The sequence below is a fragment of the Fukomys damarensis genome, unplaced genomic scaffold, assembly GCF_012274545.1.
Source record: "Fukomys damarensis isolate Sample0158 unplaced genomic scaffold, DMR_v1.0_HiC HiC_scaffold_38, whole genome shotgun sequence".
NCBI lineage: Eukaryota > Metazoa > Chordata > Mammalia > Rodentia > Bathyergidae > Fukomys > Fukomys damarensis.
Window position 1 is genome coordinate 69783629 of NW_022900950.1, and position 18525 is coordinate 69802153.

The following is an 18525-nucleotide window of genomic DNA, read 5'->3' on the forward strand; positions in this document are numbered from 1 at the left end:
TCATATATATACATATATATATATATATATACACACACACACACACACACAAACTGACATAAATATGCATACATATTAGGGATCTCTTTTCCATTTTTCTCCTTATTAAAAAAACAACCAACAGTCCTAGTGAGATACAGTCAAGAAAGATCTCTCTCTGTCCTGGATCCTCTCTCTTCCAGATTAGACAGGGAACACTATAAGACCATGAATCAGATTGCTCCTTTGAGCACAGACATTATTGCATTTGTATTTTCTGAACAACATTAAACATCCTTTCTAGCTGCAGTGGTTTCAAAGTTTACCGTTAAGTTACTCTGTACCTATAATTAGATTGAATAAAAATATACTATAATAACATTTAAACACTATCTGTGTATTTGAATATTGGAATCTAGTTTCCTGATCATGTGCAATTTTCATTAGTAAAATTATAGTTGAAGGACCTGACTGAGGAATTTAGTGAAGTTACAACTTTTCTAAGTCCCACCTCTGCTTCAAAAATGTTTAACCTTGGGCCAGGGATTTAGCTCAGTAGTTCCGCCACCTGCCTTGCAAGTGCAAGAACCCAAGTTTGATCCTGGATACAAAAAAGGGGGCCAAGGATTTAGCTCAGTGGCAATGCACCTGCTCTGCAAGCACAAGGTCCTTAGTTTGATCCCCAGTACCTCAAAAAAATGCTTAATCTTCTGGGATTGATAGAATACTCCACCTTCCTAGAGAACTACTGGTTAACTTTCTAGAGAAGCAAACCTAATGAAAAACATGCAAGACTTCTACACAGAAAACTGAAAAACATTATTAAGATAAATTTTTAAAGATGAGAGAAGAGGGAAGGGGAGAATGAATTAATGGGAGATAACACTACAGTGATTTGAAAGATTCAATTTTTATTTTATCAGTTCTTTCAGATTGATCCATAAATATACTGGAATGCCACTGAAAATCCTACAAGAGATTTTGGTAGAAATCAGCAAGCTGATTTAACAATTTATGTGGGAATATAAAAATCAAAGATAATTAAGACAAACTTAAAGAACAAATTTGGAGGCTTCACACTCCCCAGATATGAAGCTATTAGAATCCTAAGCAGTGAGCAAAGATGGTTTCAGAACAGAAGAGATAAATTGGCCAATTAACAGAAACAGAAATCTAGAAAAAGGATCAAACATATACATAAATTCACTCAATCTATCACAGTTGTCCACTTAAAAATGAATCTGACTCTCTAAGTCACATAAAACACAAGCTCAAATATATCATGAGACTAAATGTTAAATGTAAAATAATAAAACTTGTAAAAAAAATTTTTTTAAATCTTGCACACTCTGAGGACAGACCTTACATGACTCATGTCCCCGAGTGCTCATACAATGTATAATCCCATTCCCTTGGAGTGTGAGTTTGGTCTGTGACTGGGATCTGCTAGAATATGACAAAGAATTTCTAAAGTAAATACATCTCAAAAAAAAAGTTGATTTAGAATTATTATAGAAAGAAAGATTTTCTTCTGTGAATCTGAATCAAGTAAAGGTCCTTAAGAGAGGGACTGGGACTTCCCTGAAAGGGGGACTGTCCTTACGGGGTTGATGACTTTACCAGCAAGTTGGAGCAGCCCCATGATAAAGAACTTCAGACAGCCTGAAGGAACTACAGGTGGCCTCAGTGATCTGAGGATAACCAGCAGCCGAAGCCCTGCAGAAATCTGCTGCCCTCAGTACACACAGAAATTAGTTCTGCCGACAACCTAAGTGAGCTCAGAAGCAGGTTCTGCCCAGACAGGTCCCCAGATGAGAACAAAACCTGGCCAACACCTTGATCTCAACTTTGAGAGATGCTGAGCAGTGGATCAAGCGAAGCACACTCCCATCTCTGCCCCATAGACTCTGAGAGGTGATGTGGTGTAAGCTGCTTAGCTTATAGTAATTGTTTAGCAGCAATGGAAAACTAATACAATGACATCGGGGCAGGCAAGGATTTCTTTAACAGGATACAGAAAAATTCTAGAGAGGAAAAGATTGGTAAATGAGATTTCATTAAAATTAAGACCTTTCTCGTTGCCCAAATCACCGTAATGGGGAAAAGATTCAACAGGCACTTTGCAGAAAGGAGATCAAATAGTTATAAACATATGGATAGGTGTTTAACATCATTATTCTTTCAGGAAAATGAATATTAAACAAAACAAAAAAATACACATCCACCAGATAGCCAACAATTAAAAAGAAATAAATTAAAATTGGCACAACTACTTAAAATGGCTTGAGACTGTCTGCCAAAGGTGAGCAATCACATACTGTATGGTTTTTCCCTTCCATGTCAGGTACACACAAAACAAAAATTTGTACATATGCCAGTATGTATGGGCAAATAAATTGTGATATATTCATATAGCAGGATATTATACAATTTGAATGAACAAATAATTATTGTGTGTACAACCCAGATGACTATCACAGAGAGTTAAATGAATGAATCCAAACTAAAGGATACATACTATATGAATACACTTACATAAAGTCCAATGTATTCAAAGCTAATGCATGGGCAAAAAGTCAAATACTGGTTAAATTGGGCAAATGAGCGCAGCCTGAAAAAAATAATGATTTCTAGACACTACTAAATGTTCTATTTCTTGACCTGGGTGGTATTTACACATTAGTGTTCTTGAAGATTCATAGTAATACCACTAAGATTTATGCATTTTCCATGTGTATGTTATACTTCTGTAGAAATTAACAGAGACCATAAGGATAAATAGATCAATCCCAAAGTTACACATCAAAGTGGATTGAAGCAGAATAGTTAACAGTAAAAGAAGTACAGTGTAACTGAGGGAGAAGATACAACGAGTAATGGATATTCAATCCAGAAAAAAGAAAAAAACTATCAAAAGTTTCTTGACAAAGTTTTTCTGGAAAGTCTTCAAGCATTGACACTTGAAGGGAGAAGACGTTGATGAAGTAGAGTTCTGGATCAAACCCCATATTTGGCAGGAAATACTTCCTGACAATGGCTCACAGTGTTCAAAAGAACATGAGATTAATACTAAATGACTAATTTGACTATGCTGAGTGGGTAGAATATGAAAATCCGAAATATTCATTAATATGCTGCTCCACTCCAGTTTCAGTCCTATCTTCTTCAGCATAATAAGCTATTCCAAAATTCCATGGCTTAAAACAACAATGTCATTATCTTTCATGATATTCTGGGTCAGAAATATGTGCAAGGTTCAGCTGAGAATCTTATGCTCAGTGTCAATTCGTACAACTCAGCATGGGAATGGGCTCCTTTGGAGGGCCCAAGACAGCATTATGTACAAGTCTAGTGCCTTGGATGAGATGACTGAAAGCTCACTGGGCCCAGCTGAATCTGGCTATCAGAATCAGGCCCATTTTTGTCTTGGTCATGTGAATCTTAGAGTAGCTGAACTCCTTTTGCAGCAGCTCAGAGCACCCAGGCAATATGCAAAGGTAGCGTTCCAAGAGGTTCAACCCGCAGTATTTCCTGTAACCTAGTCTTGGAAGTCTCAGAAAATTGCTGTTGCCTGCTATTTGGAACAAGCAAGTCAATTTGGCCAGCCTACATTCAAGAGTAGAAAGGCAAAATAGACTAACCTTACAGGAAGGATAGTGTGTGTGTGCAGGGAAGACAGAGGGAGACCACTCATCTTAGAAACATGTTATACCCCATAATTTCCATGCTATACCAAGACATTCCTCATACTAAGTCAGTGGCATATACTTCATTAGAACTATATAAAGAATGAACGATTCAGATTATAGCTTTTGTATGAGGAGAAATATGGGAATTAGCACTAGAAGGTGTCAACAGATTCCAGCAAAGGCTGTTGACAGGTGAATAGATGCCCTGCCTCTCTCGTACTAGAGAAATATACATACACTGTCAAGGTAAATGGAAAGGGGGAAATTCTCAGAGGCTTGACAAATTCTTGAATTGACTAAGTTTACCTTAGAGTGACAATTGTTAAATTTGTACACTAGGCTGGATGAGTTGGGGTATAAATTAATTTCAGTTCTAGGGAAATAAAATTGTATCTTTCAATGCCTAACTTTGTGGGAAATTAAATTTATACCTGTACAATTGTTTTAAGATTGTGATTCTCCTGGTTTGGTCATATTAATTATTTATATACTATAATTCAAGAATTTCTAACTCTGATGAGCAATTTTTTCCTGTCTACCTATTTCATTTTTTGTGAAGTCTTCATATTCCTCTTATACTCTCGTAGCAAACAATGAAATGCCATATTATTTGCTTCAATTCCACAGTTTTGATGACTTTTTAAATTCAATTTATCTTAGACATAAAATATTTACTATTTTAAACACTTAGTTAATTTCTATTGACTCATGCTCTTCTATTACACCCCTGACAATGTCTAGCCCATTACTTCTGGAGGAAGTCCTGATGTAATACCTTCCCAGGTTCATTATTTGCTTTCTTGGAAGCTTTTGTCCTTGAGCAAAGTTATAATATTTCTTCGCAGACAGGTAGGCAAATATGCACTGAGATGAACCATCAGATAAAACTGAGACAAGAAAGTTATGTTTGAACACAGACAAAAATGCAAGAAATAGATTATCAAGGGCCAAAGATAAATTCACAATGGCAGATTTATTTACTATAAACATGCATAAACACTTACAGATTCAGTAAACACTCACCAATAACACAGGCAGACACAAACACACTGTAGTGTTTTCACAAAGGAATTCTAAATTGTCTTATTTCCACTGTGGCTCTCTTGTTGGTTCATTCTATCTATACTACACCCAAAATTTTTGTACTTTCAAGCCTTAGGGAAGGTTCTATTCGTGCTCAATTTTTTAATTATACAATATTTTTATTGCCTTTCTATTTCATTTTATTTATTTTTTATTTTAATGTAATACAAGTAGATATTAATAAAGAAAATATAAAAATCACTCATCTCACTCCTACGAAAAACTTTTGAAAAAACAAAATTTCCAAACAAAATTATTTAGACACAAGGTATAATCAGGTTTACCATATAACTCAAATATCCTTCAATATGAAATGCCAGCAACACACACACACACACACACACACACACATTCTAACTCAATATGTAAAGATTTTATTCTACGTAATTTATCTCACTCTTAACCAACATAAAAGAACCTTGCTATGGCATGTTTCACTCTGTTATTCTGCAGCAACCTCAGCCCCAGTGGAAGCCTCAGTTGTCACTGGTAACATGAAAACAGTGAAGCTTAACTGAGTGGTTAGACAAACCAACAGAAAGGCACTATGATAGGCAATGTGCATTCTTACTAATACTCACAACAAAATAACCTAGTCACAACTCTATGCGGTAAGTATCACTGGAAGTGCAATTTTATAATAGGAGAAACTGAGTCTCAGAGAGTTTAAATAAATTTCCTGAGCTACAATCACCTATAGCCTCCACTGTGGAAAAATTCCACTGATCTTACACTCCTGCTCCCTTTGGTATATTCCCTTCAAAGAGCTGGAATGATCCCTTTCAAGAATGCCCACCATGTCCCTCCTCCAATGGCTCTGGAGAACTAATAGCTGACTCAGAGCAAATTCCAAAGTTCTTACAGCAGCAGAAAAGACCCCTGACGTACCCGGACCTCTATGACCTTTTTGCCCTCATCATCTCATCTTTATTCCCTTCATTTTGGCCTCATTTGTTACCTTGTGGAAATTCCCGTGAAGCACCCACTGGGCACTTGCCCTCTGCCCACGACAGATACTTTTACTTCAGATTTCCACAGTTTCTTCCCTCATTTATTTGCTAATATTTTCTCAGATAATCCAAATTTCATTTTCTTGATACCACTCATTACCTTATAAAGCATATTAAATAATCCCCTATTTATTTTCTTCATTTATATCTCCATCAAAATGCAAGTCATATATATATATGATAAAATATATAAGAAATTATATAATACATTAATATAGTTTATATAATAAATTGTAGAAAATAAATTATATAAATTATATGCAATAAAGTTTACATATCCCATATTCCCCCCTAAATCTTCTTGAAGCAGAGTAGACCATCAATAAAATATCAGAAGGGCTGGGGATTTAGCTCAGTGGTTCTGCTGTCTACCTCGCAAGCACAAGGTCCTGAGTTTGAACCCCGGCACCAAAAAAAAAAAGACATAAAAGAAATAAAGTATCAGAATACCATTTTCCTCCAAAGGTAGGGATGAGAAAAGCCCTGAAACAATTCTATTGGGTGAGATAACATTCTAATATTAGTGTGTTTGTCTGACACAAGTATACAAGTGTTCTGGCCAAATACTCCATCACCACACTGAGAATACTGATGCATTTTAATGTATATAAACTTTATAATAAAAGAAAAACAGCAATCTCCTGTTGAATTCAAGTTAACAATGTACATATTGAAATATTTAGGGAGAAGCCCACTGATACACTCCATTTATATGGAATGCATAAAGAAGATAAAATAGACTAGAGGGGAAATAAAGGGAAACACAGACACATGGTGCAGCACCTGGAGGATAAAATAAGGGTTGGGGGTATACTTTTTCCTCTAAAATTCTCTCCAATTCTTACACATTTGAAAAATGTTCTAATGAAATGTTTTTTAAAATCCACCTTGCCTGTCCACCCGCTCTGGATTGCAGACTCTCACCACACTTGGATCTGCCAGTGAATGAGTCTGCAGGAAAATTTCAAGCCCTGGAGGCTTGAAGCCAGGATCCTCAGCTCCCCCATCAACCTGGCCATTTAAGGGTCTGGGTCACCGGAACCCTGGCGGTCCAATTTTGAAAGAGTAGAAATACACATTCTGCCCAACAGGCAGAATTATAAGCAGGTCTCTAGTCTCACAGATTAGTTCTGGGGCTCACAAAGTTTTATATAAACTTATACATGAATGTTTAGGTATAGGAAGACAGAATTATTTCAGCCTCGTTATATTTTATCTTTTTGTTCTCCTTATAAAAAAACACACCGAAATTTATTGCAAGGATCCTTACAAAAGTCATAAAATAATTTTAAATGATCATAAAACCAATCATATATTTTATAGAAAACAGAAGAATAAAATCACTTTTTGTGAGATGTCAGAGGCAAAGAAATTTATCACTTAAGGAAAAACAACTTTCTGCCACCTATAAGCATTTAATTTCTTTAACTTCTTGTGCCCTTGCAGGACCAGAAAGCCATTTTATTACCGCCAATTCAAAAAGACTACTAATGACAAAGACCGTGCGTGCAGAAACCTTCAGTGTGAATTCTCTTAACTGAAAAATCTTTCAATAATTGTCTTTGTCTTATATTTTCAATCCTATTTACTCAGATTCTATCCCTTACACTTTAGTCAGAGATAAAAAGCTCATATTCCTGGTAATCATATATTTGAAGCTAGTAGCTATTACAAAAAACTAAGATCTAACTTTGGCCTATGTCGAAATGTAAACAAAAAATTCAGAGATCACAGAGCACCACAAGTTTAATTCAACATGCTTCTCAATTTGCAAATGCTATTTAGGGATGAATTTATTTAAAGCATAGAGAGGTTGAATGGAACATCAGCCCACTTCAACTAGTGAGACTCTGTGAAGAAAAAGGTTTAAAAGGGACTTCAGAGAAGAAAAAAACACACATTTTTTGAGAAGGTTTATAACACAGTAATTGAAGAAGAATGGAACCAACTTGGAACAATGAAGAACTACTAGGCAAGGAAAGTGAGAAAGACGGTGACAATGAATTCTCCGTCTTCACTAAAAATGGATCGAGAAGGGATGATTTGTGCTGGAGATGCAGCACAGTGTCAGAGCATCTGCCTCGCATGTTCAAGGCCCTGTGTTCAGGCTCCAGTACTGAAAAGAAAAGAATGAAAAGAATGGTCTATAAGGGCAGTGGTCAGTCCCTCTCTCCTCAGATGTGACTCTGTCCTCGTCCTAGTTGCTAGGTGTGGTTGTAACTGTGATGTCTGTGATCTCATGGTCACAAGAGGAAGTTAAGAGAATGAAAACAGACTGGGTTAGTCTCCATTTGATTTTTTTACTTTCAAGTTTTTGCATTTTATCGTTCATGGCTCTTTCTCTTCTAAAAGGTGGGTGTTATTTAAGATGACTTTCTTTTGGTCCTTTTTCTTTTTATTCTCTTTTCCTTCCTATACTGGCAACTCCTGAAATTATGGTCCAGTTTTAATCTCTTTCATGAACTGGAAACTAAATTTTACTCTTCCCAGTCATCTTATAGGTACATAAAATTGTATACTGAACACCAACCTATTATCATTTCTTCCAGAACCTTCCTCTCCTCTAATATTTTTCTTTAATGGCATTGCTATCAAAGCAATCCTCCAAGTTAGCAACCATGAAATGAACTTTAGACCCATACCCTCCTCTCTGCCTGCCACACTGTATATATTTTTGGTCTCCTCAGTTGATGCTTCTTAAATGCAAGGTCCTATCTTATTCACCCTCCTTATGCCTGTGCCTAGAGGATGTTTAGTGAACATCAGGTATAAAAGGAAGGAGGTAAGGAGGGAAGAACAGGCGAGATGGGTGAAGAGAGGAACACAATAAAAGGAAAAAGAAGGGAAAAGAAACGGAGAGAGCTGTAAGGAGGAAAGCAATTAACAAAGTTCCTGAGCTATCATCCATAATAGTATGTTGAGAGGTCACCAACTCCTGACCTGCAATTCTTAGAAGAGAGCTCTCTTTGCTGGAAAAACATTGTGAGAGGTCCTTAGAGTAAAATTTAAGCTACCAAGGGCTTCGACACCAGTGGCGAGAGTGGGGTTTTCTACATAATACAAAGTCTAGAGAATTCCGAAGGCAAATGTGAAGACAAGAGTAAGGCGTGGAAAGAAATGAAGAGAAACAAAAGAAAACAAAACAAAAAAAAAAAAAACAAGTATAACCATATGTTCTTTGTCATGCATGGAAGCAAACAAAAGGTGATGAATGAAGAATAGTGATTACTAAAGGTAGGGAAAGTGAGGATAGGCACAATGGAACAAAGGAAAACTGAATTTTTTCAGTGCATACGGTATGCACGTGTTGATATATCACATTGAACCCTATTAATGTGTACAAGTAATACATGTTATTAAATATAAAATAATTTTTGAAAAAGAAATAAAGAGCCCAGCACTCTGGAGGCTGAAGCAAGAGGATCACTATAGTTTTGAGGATATATATACAAATAAGACCAAAATAATTACTCACTTTTGTGACTTTTAAATCTTCATGCACAAGTGGGAAATTTATGAAAGCTTGGCACAATTGGATTTCTTTTTCTTGTAAGGCACTGAAATGACAGAATTTAAGATCTAGGTTTACATGGGGTGAAAATGACACAAAAGCCAGAGCACAAAGTCACAGCTGGTGTCTGGGTTAATATTCAGAAACACACCTGACAGTAGCAGGTCCATCAAGGATGTGGCGGCTGAAGCCCGAGGTCTTCCTCTGCCAGGTAATACAGGTGTTGAGTCAAATGACTGAAGGTTCTGTCTGAAAGATCAAACCAAAGTTGCAAATTCAAGTGTTCAAGAGTGTACAAGACATTGCTTCATTCCAAATTCAAAGAGACAAGGATAAGCCAATTTAAAATTCTAACAGGAACCCAAGGATTTCAGATTTGATCTTGGCTAATCTCTTCCTACCCTCATTTAAAAGAGTGACGTAATCTCTAAAGAGGTTTGAATACTCTGAAGCTAGTGCAGCCTTGAAAATACCACTGGTCTATATTACTTGAATTTAAGAAAAGCTGTATCAGCTAAGGGATGCTTTGGCAGTAGACCAACAATTATCTTTAATGCACCCCTACAAGGGACCTGTGTTTGTCAAGGTGCACTTGAACTCTCAGAGGTGGGTAAGAGAAGCAGTAGAGGGCCATGGGTATGTCTAATAGACTGAAGTAGAATTATTTATATCTGCCAATATCAGGCTCTAGAAATATCACATTCCTTGTTACTATGCCACTATATCCTTCCTACTCATTCTGGTGCTATGTAGTGCTTTATTTCCTTTATATGCTTCAGTCCAAATTTTATAACTAGTAATTATATATGTTGTTACATAAAAAATGAACATTAACTACTCATTTTGGCAGGCTAATGAGGTGCAGGAGTACAAAATGCTCCAAGTATAGGATTTTATAGAAAATTCTACTTTCACACTTGTTTTATAATAAACCAAATTGTGGACCTCCAAAAATGTGCTGCTGCCTTATAATAAAATCATTCACAGCAATAGATAAGTGAAGAGAATTCTTACTTTTCAACATTGCTAGTCACCTCGGCTAGAAAGAAAGTGCTCTGGGTTGTTTTAGAAGAAGAAAAATGAGTTAATACCTAAGAAACATGCAGCAAACTGATGTCAATCATCAGAATAAAGTACCAAGGCCTCAGATTCATATGAACAATCTCCATTTTATAGAATTCATAATGATCTTAGGTAATACCTACTCCTCTGTCAGCATTTACACAACCTTTTTCACTTCACTAATTCCCTTGCTTTTTGGCACTGTTCCCAGCAAATGCCTTTTCACTCCAAGCTGCCCTATGACACACTTGTGCTTTAAATTAGAAACATTGTTCAGATATTGTATTTTTTTAACTGTATAATTGCCTGCTAGAGGCCCAATCTTCCATTTTGATTTACAGTCCCAAGAATGGAACCCCAGGCTTTCTTGCTGATCTGAGCATCCAATCCCATTTCTATTTTTTGAGATGGGCTCTAGCTAACTCACTAAATTGCCCAGGCTGCACTTGAATTTGTGGTCCTTCTGCCTCAGTATCCCAAAGTACTGGGATTATAGAACTGAGACACTTGACAGTCTTTTTTTTTTCCTTTGAATCATTCACATTTGGAAACTGGATTCTACAGTATAGTGGTAAAGAAAAGCACTGGAGACATTCCCTAGACTTTTTGTTTTTTCCTTTTAAAACATTTCCTCTGTCTCTGCAGTGACATGATCTCTGCAGTCTGTATTACAGAACAGGAGCCATTGAGGAAGCTGTTGTTTGGCCACTGTTTAAAAGAGAATCAACCAACTACCAATGACAGTGACATCAAATGTAGAATCAAAGAAACACTTGCCTCTGAGCCCCTATTTTGCAACTGACCTACTTTTTAGAGCCTAGAACAAGCTTTCTTACTGCTTTTTGACATAACTGTCCAAACAACTAAAATTGCTGAAAACCTCACCTACGTGCAACTTGCCTATCTTACAATTCAATCTGTATGCAATTGCGCAGGAGAATGCTCTGAAGACCAAAAATGCTATTTATATAAGAGTGCCTCTCACTCTTCTTCAGAATCTATTTATTCTCAGAGTGCACAGAATTTGAAGAAGCCTAAAGGCAGTGCAGAGTAATTATTAAGAGCACAGGCTCCAGAGTTTGAGTTGAATCTTGGCTCTGCCATTTACTAGCTCTGTGACCTTGGGCAAGTTAGGTAAATTCAGCACTCTGTTAGATCGCTCATGAGATGTGGGAAATAATAATATATTTTATAGTGCTGTTATAAGGATGAAATGAGTTAAAATTTATAAATACTCATAACTGAGCCTGGCACATAGTTTTTGTTTACTTTCTAAGCCCACAAAATTTTATAAACAGCAACAAAGAAGATAGGCTTTATATAGGCAATTGCATTAACATCAGCCAGCAGTATCAACTAAAGTCCCATGCAAGAGTAGGAGGTGTCACTCCAAAACAGACACTGAGTAAAGGAACAAAAGCTTGGTGAGATCCAAGGGCATCACTACTACATCATAATAGAGAAGTGAAAATTCACAAAGAGCAACCTGGACCATCACATCCAAGAATGTTACTCTTTTTTCATCTTTGATATTTACAAAGATGATCTTGAGTACTGAGGAAATGATTTTAAATGCTTAATAATTCAATTGAAAAAGCAATGCAAAAAGACATCTATTCAAAGAGCTGTCATGGTTTAGATACCACGTGTCACTCAGGGTTTACATGCTAGGTGCTTGGTCCCCAGTGCAGCAGTGTTCAGAAGGGCTTCAGGGAAATGACTGGATCCTGAGGACTCTAACCCCATCAACAGATCCATCCATGGATGTGTTCACAACCTAACAGGCTTTGTGGCAGGTGGGGCCTAATTAGATGAAGCAGATCACCTAGGGCATGGCTCTGAAGGGAGCATTTTGTCTCTGACTCCTTACTCTTACACTGTTTTTCTTCTCTGACTGCTTCCCAGCTTCCATGGTGTTTGCAGTTTTGCTCCACCCTGCCCTTCTGCCACGATGTACTGGCTCACCTCAGTTCCCCAGCAACAGAATCGCCTACCACTGGAACAGGCCCACCATGAAGCTTCTGAAAAAACCGTGAGCCAAAATAAATCTTTTCTCCTTTCAAGTAGCTTTCTCAAGTATTTTGTCACAGCAGATGAAAGTTCAGTAACACAAAGACAAACTTAAAAATTTTTATGTTTTGATAGGTACTTAGTCATTTAAAAAAAACCCTGTTATTCAGAATGATCCAATCTTGATCTTGTTATAAGACACTAATGAAAGTAAAAACAACATATAAAAATTATCCCCAGGAGGTGGTGGCAAAGACTGCTAATTATTCCCTTCTTTTCATTCTCTGCGTCTTCTTTGGAGAAATCAAAATATCCTAAGTAACCAGAAGTGATGGTGTATGCCTATAATCACAGCCTGTAATTAGGAAACTGAGGTAAGAATATTGCAAGTATGAAGCCAGCCTGGGCAACTTAGCAAGACCCTGTTTAAAATAAAAAATTTTTAAAAAGAACTGGGACTGTATCTCAGTAATACAGTGATTGCCTAGCATGTGAGGAGAGCTGGGTTCAAGACTTATTACTGGAAAAGATGTCCTGAGGATCATCATGCACATGGGTCAACACCAAGAAATCATGAACGAAAACAAGAAACTGAGTTTCCTGGGTCCAATTGTAGAGGGATCAGGATGCCCTACCTGGGCCCAACAGCCCTCTCAAGGCAATTAATTTCTATTTCACTGCAGCCAGAGAAATTTGGGGAATTTTATTCTAGTGGCCTATTATTATCTTAATAAACTTAGAGAAGATAATAGAAATTAAGTATTGTATCCAATACTTATTATTGGGCAATTTACTGTTATGCCTTACAAAGGTGCAGAATTAATTGGCTCCAAATTCTGTTCTCAGAAACTTTACAATCCACAAAAGATGAGCCAAGTACTCAAATAATTACATTACCTCATTGTCTAAATGATTTGTCTTCTGAGAGTCATAAAGAAGACATTATGAATTTGCAGGAATAAAAAAGTCCAATTTGAAACAGGAGATCTATCAGGAAAATCTGTGGAAGGATCTATAATTAATAGATTTAAAGGACAGAAATAAACATTGACAGGAAGGGGAGCACTCCAAGAAAGAAAAAATATGAATAAAAGTATTATTGGACCGCAGATTTAGCTCAGTGGTGCCACCACCTGCTTCACAAATGGAAGGACCCAAGTTGATCCCTGGTACCAAAAATAACAAATTTTTAAAAATCTAGAAGTATTACTGGCTGGTGATGTAACTCAGTGTCACCACACCTGCCTGGCAAGTGCAGGGTCCTGGTATAGGGGGGAAAATGTATTATTAAAGAAAAGTGGATATAAGTTATTTCATTCTTGTTAAGAGTAGAGGACAGAGTTGAGAGTTTTGGAACACATAAGTTAGAAGAGTAAATTGTACCAAATTGGGGAGAACAGAAAATTATTACAACATAAAATATTTATTAGGTTTCTTCTCCATGCAAACATTATATTAAGTTTTTTGCGTATACATTCTCAGTTTAACCTCAAAATAGTCTAATCTTTTATGTCCGTACCACCTCTAGCCTGGAGTGTTTGCAACTAATTCAACAAGCAGTAGAATTGTGAAGGAGCTGCACTCTACCTGGGCTCGAGGAAGCCCAAGCACATAGCAGTGCACAGTACACTATGTAAAGAGGAACAAAGGTTATGCAAAGGGTGTTTCTATCATAAATAAAAAATGAGGTGGGGCTCGAGCTAGTGTGCAACAATGAAATGGGAAAGGGGGGTTGGATTCAAAACATTATGAAGAACTTGGCAAGCAACTTGTGACTGCATGTAGTCCTACAAAAGAGGAAACAGAGGAAACCCCTACTAAAGCCGGAACCCTAAAATTAACAGAATAAGGAACAAGGTTTTGCATTTAACTAAAACTTGGATGTAAAGTGGGTGCACTAGACTTGTTGAAAGGTTTCTGGAGTCTACATACAGCGCCTATGTTTTCCCATTACCCATGTGTACCAGTCTATGCTTACTACAGAATAGATTTAATGCAAGGTAAACAAATATATCTAAGGATTTACAAGATAGGCTCATAATGGCCGCCTGCAGAGCCAGGTGTGGAAGCGTACAAAGGGCTGCCTGTGCACTGGGGATCCAAAGGATCCAGTTAAAGGCCTGGAGCTCACTGCAGTGTCCTATGTAAGTCCGTATCAGGCCAGAAAGCCTGCAATGGAAGGCGGAAAGGTCTGTGACGGAAAGCTGAAGGGTCTGTGCTGGAAGCCAGGAGACAACGTCCAAGGTGAAGGCGAACACTGAAAGTCCTCCAAAGAAAGAGAGCAAGCCTTCTTTTTTCATTTCCTTTTTATCTCATTGAGGCAACAAGCCTTCTAGTTGTCGTCACTCGCACCAAGGGGTTCTTCTGTTTGCAGTAAATCCCTTCAGCCACTCCCAGAACTATACTGATGCCATTTAGCTGGGCGTTTCTTACTCAAATTGATACGATCCATTCACTATCCACCATGACTTACAACGTGACTCAGAAAATAGCTTTATGCCTCTAAAAATAGAGAATAGTAAGGTTTATCTCATAGCCTTTATATCAAAATTAATATGATAATATTAAAAAGAAAAGCAGGGGCTGGGGATTTAGCTCAATGGCATCACACCTGCCTTGAAAGCACAAGGTCCTGAGTTCAATCCCTGGTACCAAAAAGAAAAAAAATTTAAAAAGAAAAGAAAAGGAAAAGCACCTACCTAATACTGCAGATTGCACATAGTACTTTCTAAATAGTAGCTAGTACTGTTGTTGACATTGCTCCCTGTATCATTTCTCCTGGAAATTATTTAAAAAAAAGTGGACAAAATATGTCACTTTCCATCACTGTGACAAAACAGCTGAGATAAGCAACTTTCAATGAGCAGATGTTTATTTTGTTTCACAGTTTGGGTGGTTTCAGTCCACGGTCACTTGGCCCCATTGCCTTTGGCTCTGCAGTAAGGCAGCAGATAACAGCAAGAGCACGTGGTGGAGGAAGCAGCTCACCTCACAACACCCAGGAAGCAAAGGGAGAAGGAGGGGCCGGGGAAGGGTTTTTACTCTCTGAGGGAACTGCCCCAATGACTAATTAACTCCATTAGGCTTCACCACCTAAAGGTTCCATGACCTCCAAGTAGCACCTCAGGCTAGTCACCAAGGAGCTCTGGGGGACATTCCAGATTCAACCATAGCAAAATACAGGTTTGAAACGTTGTTTGAAGGTGTTAACTTTGACCAAATTATTTTTAAAAAAAGAAGAAAGCTTTAAGGAAAGAACCATAGAAAATTCTTCCTTTATCAGAGAAGGGAATCTGTGAAGGAGAAAGGGGTGGAAATAAATATAAATGAACTACGAAGAAATGAAAAATGAGGAAAAGCAAAATTAAAAGCAGAAATGGTCAAGATGCCAAATGCTGCTCACATAATCTAAAAGAACTGGACTTAAGAAAAATAGTATTGATTTTTAGTCAAAGTAGTATTTGTCAGGATGTGAAGACCTAAGTGTGTCTACCAAAAGATGGGAAAAAGCTGGTTGAGAGAAAGATTACATTTACAAAGGAAAAAGAAAATCAAGGAATAAAATCTCAGAGGAAGAAAAAGGCATTAGATCAACGGCATAGGTAGAATGATCAACTTCTGCCAGAGGCCTTAATTCTCACTGGAAGATGTACAGGGCCAGGCACTGCCAGCATAGCTAGGAGGTGTGTCATAAGAGAGCCCTGAGGAGGAGTCCTGACCTTATATAAGTAGCTACAACATAACTGCCTTTCGTCCTCCCCACAGAGATATCTATATTTTATTACCATGTAACTTTTTTAAAAGGCTGCTTTAGAAAGGAAAACAACTCTGCCATCCAAAGTTCCTTGCTATGCAAATATTATCAAAAATAGAGTGCACAGTAAATTATTTGTTAATGCCTTTGAAGATGTGAAGAAATATGAAATATACAGGGAGAATTTTGTCCCAGCAGTCACTTCTTTGCTTAAAACCCTTTGAGAGTGTCCCACTTTATTCATATTAGAAGTCAGTTTCCTAAAAGAGTCCTACAAGGGTCCATATAGTATTACCTTTTGCTCTGTTAGACCTCATCCCCTATATCCCTCTTACTAACCCTCAATTCCACCCATGTTAGCATCCTAACTCTTCCTTTAAGGGCAAAGAATGCTCTTCCTTTGACTTACACTTAAAGTAGCTCTCTAGCACTTATTATCATGTTCATTCTCTTTAGCTGTATCTCTGATATAATGTTACTTTATCAAAGATACCTGCTAAGAACAACATATATATATATATATATACACATATATATAAAGTGTTATAAAATAATATCCTCAGCACTCCCTATTTCCCTTCACCCAACTTTATATACTTTAATTGTTTATCATTTCCTGACATGTATCTATTTACCTGTTTACAGGTTTATTCTCAAGGCGTATAAGTCTAATGATGTTCTACTAGAAAAATTTAAATTTTTATTTTGATAAAAGTAAAACATTTTTTTACTTAGCTAAATTAAATGAAGAATAATTCAACTCAATACTGGCGATCCACAAATACTTTTCATTTACAAAATATCCAGCACTTCTCAAATATGAGAAACAAGAGTGATTTATTTCACACATCTCCGTATTTTACATTCTATTGCTCTCCTATTTTTTCCCCTCTCTGGAATAACTCTATAAATTTAGAGGTACTGAACTATATGAGTTTGATTAACCAATACCAATGCAAGTCTTTCCTTACTATCTTCACTATTGAACCTTTTACTTATGTTAGCCTCTAATCATCAAAACTCCCATAATAGTCAGTATTCTCAGGATTTGAAGTTAATTTCACTCTCCAAAGAAAAACTGAAATGTATTTTGTTGTCTTAGTAGGTAACAGCTACCAATTCTGTATTTCAAGGCCAGTTTAGACCTCAGTCTTGATGGGTGAGTTGCAAAATTGTATTAGAAAATGACTATGGTCCATCCAACAGCAGAACCCAAGAGTTCTGTTTAACTTTCAATCAACTCTTGTATTGGTGTGTTCAGGCTGCCATAAGCAAATACCATACACTAGATGATCTCAACAGCAGAAATTTACTTTCTCATGACTCAGGAGGCTTAGAAGTTGCAGATCATGGTGCCAGCATGCTTTGGTTCTTGTAGAGCTCTCTTCCTAGTTTATGGAGCCTTCTCACTGTGTCCTCATAGAGTTAAGAGAAAGAGAGTAAACTCTCAGGTGTCTCTTCTGATAAGGGCACTGATCTCACCAGGGGGACACTTTTATCTCAGGCCTCAAAATCCAGTTCACCACAGCCTTTATTATGAAGGATGTCAATGAAATAAGACCTTTCTCTCAGGGCTTCTCCATTCAGACACGGGTGACTTAGATAACTCATTTCCTACTATTTAACCTGGCTCAGTTTGTTGTTTCTAAGAACCTATAGACTGGGGTGGCCAATAATATTTTGGTTCAGTCTATCAAAAGATCACAAGCTAAAATGGACTCCCTAAAATTTCTACCTAAAAGGAGTATCCCACGCTCAACAGAAAAAAGTTTTCACATTTAGTCTAAAAACATCAGGGATCCAGTACAACTTCCTTTCTCCCTGAATTCTCTTTCAGACTGTTCTGCAAAAATATAAACAAAGAGTTTCTTTCCATGCTAAAAGGCTGTGGATGCTTAGATCTGGCACACATTCCACCTGCTGATTATCAGAATTGAGCTATAAGTTATCAGTGTCTATGAAATGTTTTGGAGGAGAGGATGATGAAAATGATTAATATCTGAAATCCAAGCTATTTTATTGTTCTCATCAATTTCCTGTAAATATAACGCTTACTGAATTTTTTTTAGAATGACACTTCTTGTTATTCTTTTCTTTTCATTGCATTGCAATATGTAAGACTGTCCAATGAAGATGTGACTAAAAATCCCAAATCAAGAAATCCAACTTACTTCAAAAGAGTAGTCTGACAAATAATTATTAATTCACTTATTGCCTACAAGACAATTATAATTATTTCTCTAATACTCGAATCTGACAAATAATTATTAATTCACTTATTGCCTACAAGACAATTATAATTATTTCTCTAACACTCGACTCAAGAATTCCTCCCTCAAAAAGCTACCCCCAAGATCACAAGCACAAGGCAAAGGTATCTGTGACAAGCTCTTTAGTCCAGCTAGCAAGTTAAAAATGTCCGATTAA

General features: G+C 37.0%; 1 protein-coding gene across 2 annotated transcripts in view; it reads right to left on the minus strand.

Annotated features, from left to right (window-relative positions):
* The window catches only part of Inpp4b (inositol polyphosphate-4-phosphatase type II B), a 943087-nt gene that overhangs the window by 795984 nt on the left and 128578 nt on the right, over nt 1–18525 (minus strand). For both annotated transcript variants that reach the window (XM_010639876.2, XM_019209903.2), the window contains exons 2-3: nt 9424–9521; nt 9237–9318 (exon numbers count right to left, since the gene is read on the minus strand). The gene's annotated coding sequence lies outside the window, so the exon portion shown is untranslated. The remainder of the gene's footprint in view (nt 1–9236; nt 9319–9423; nt 9522–18525) is intronic.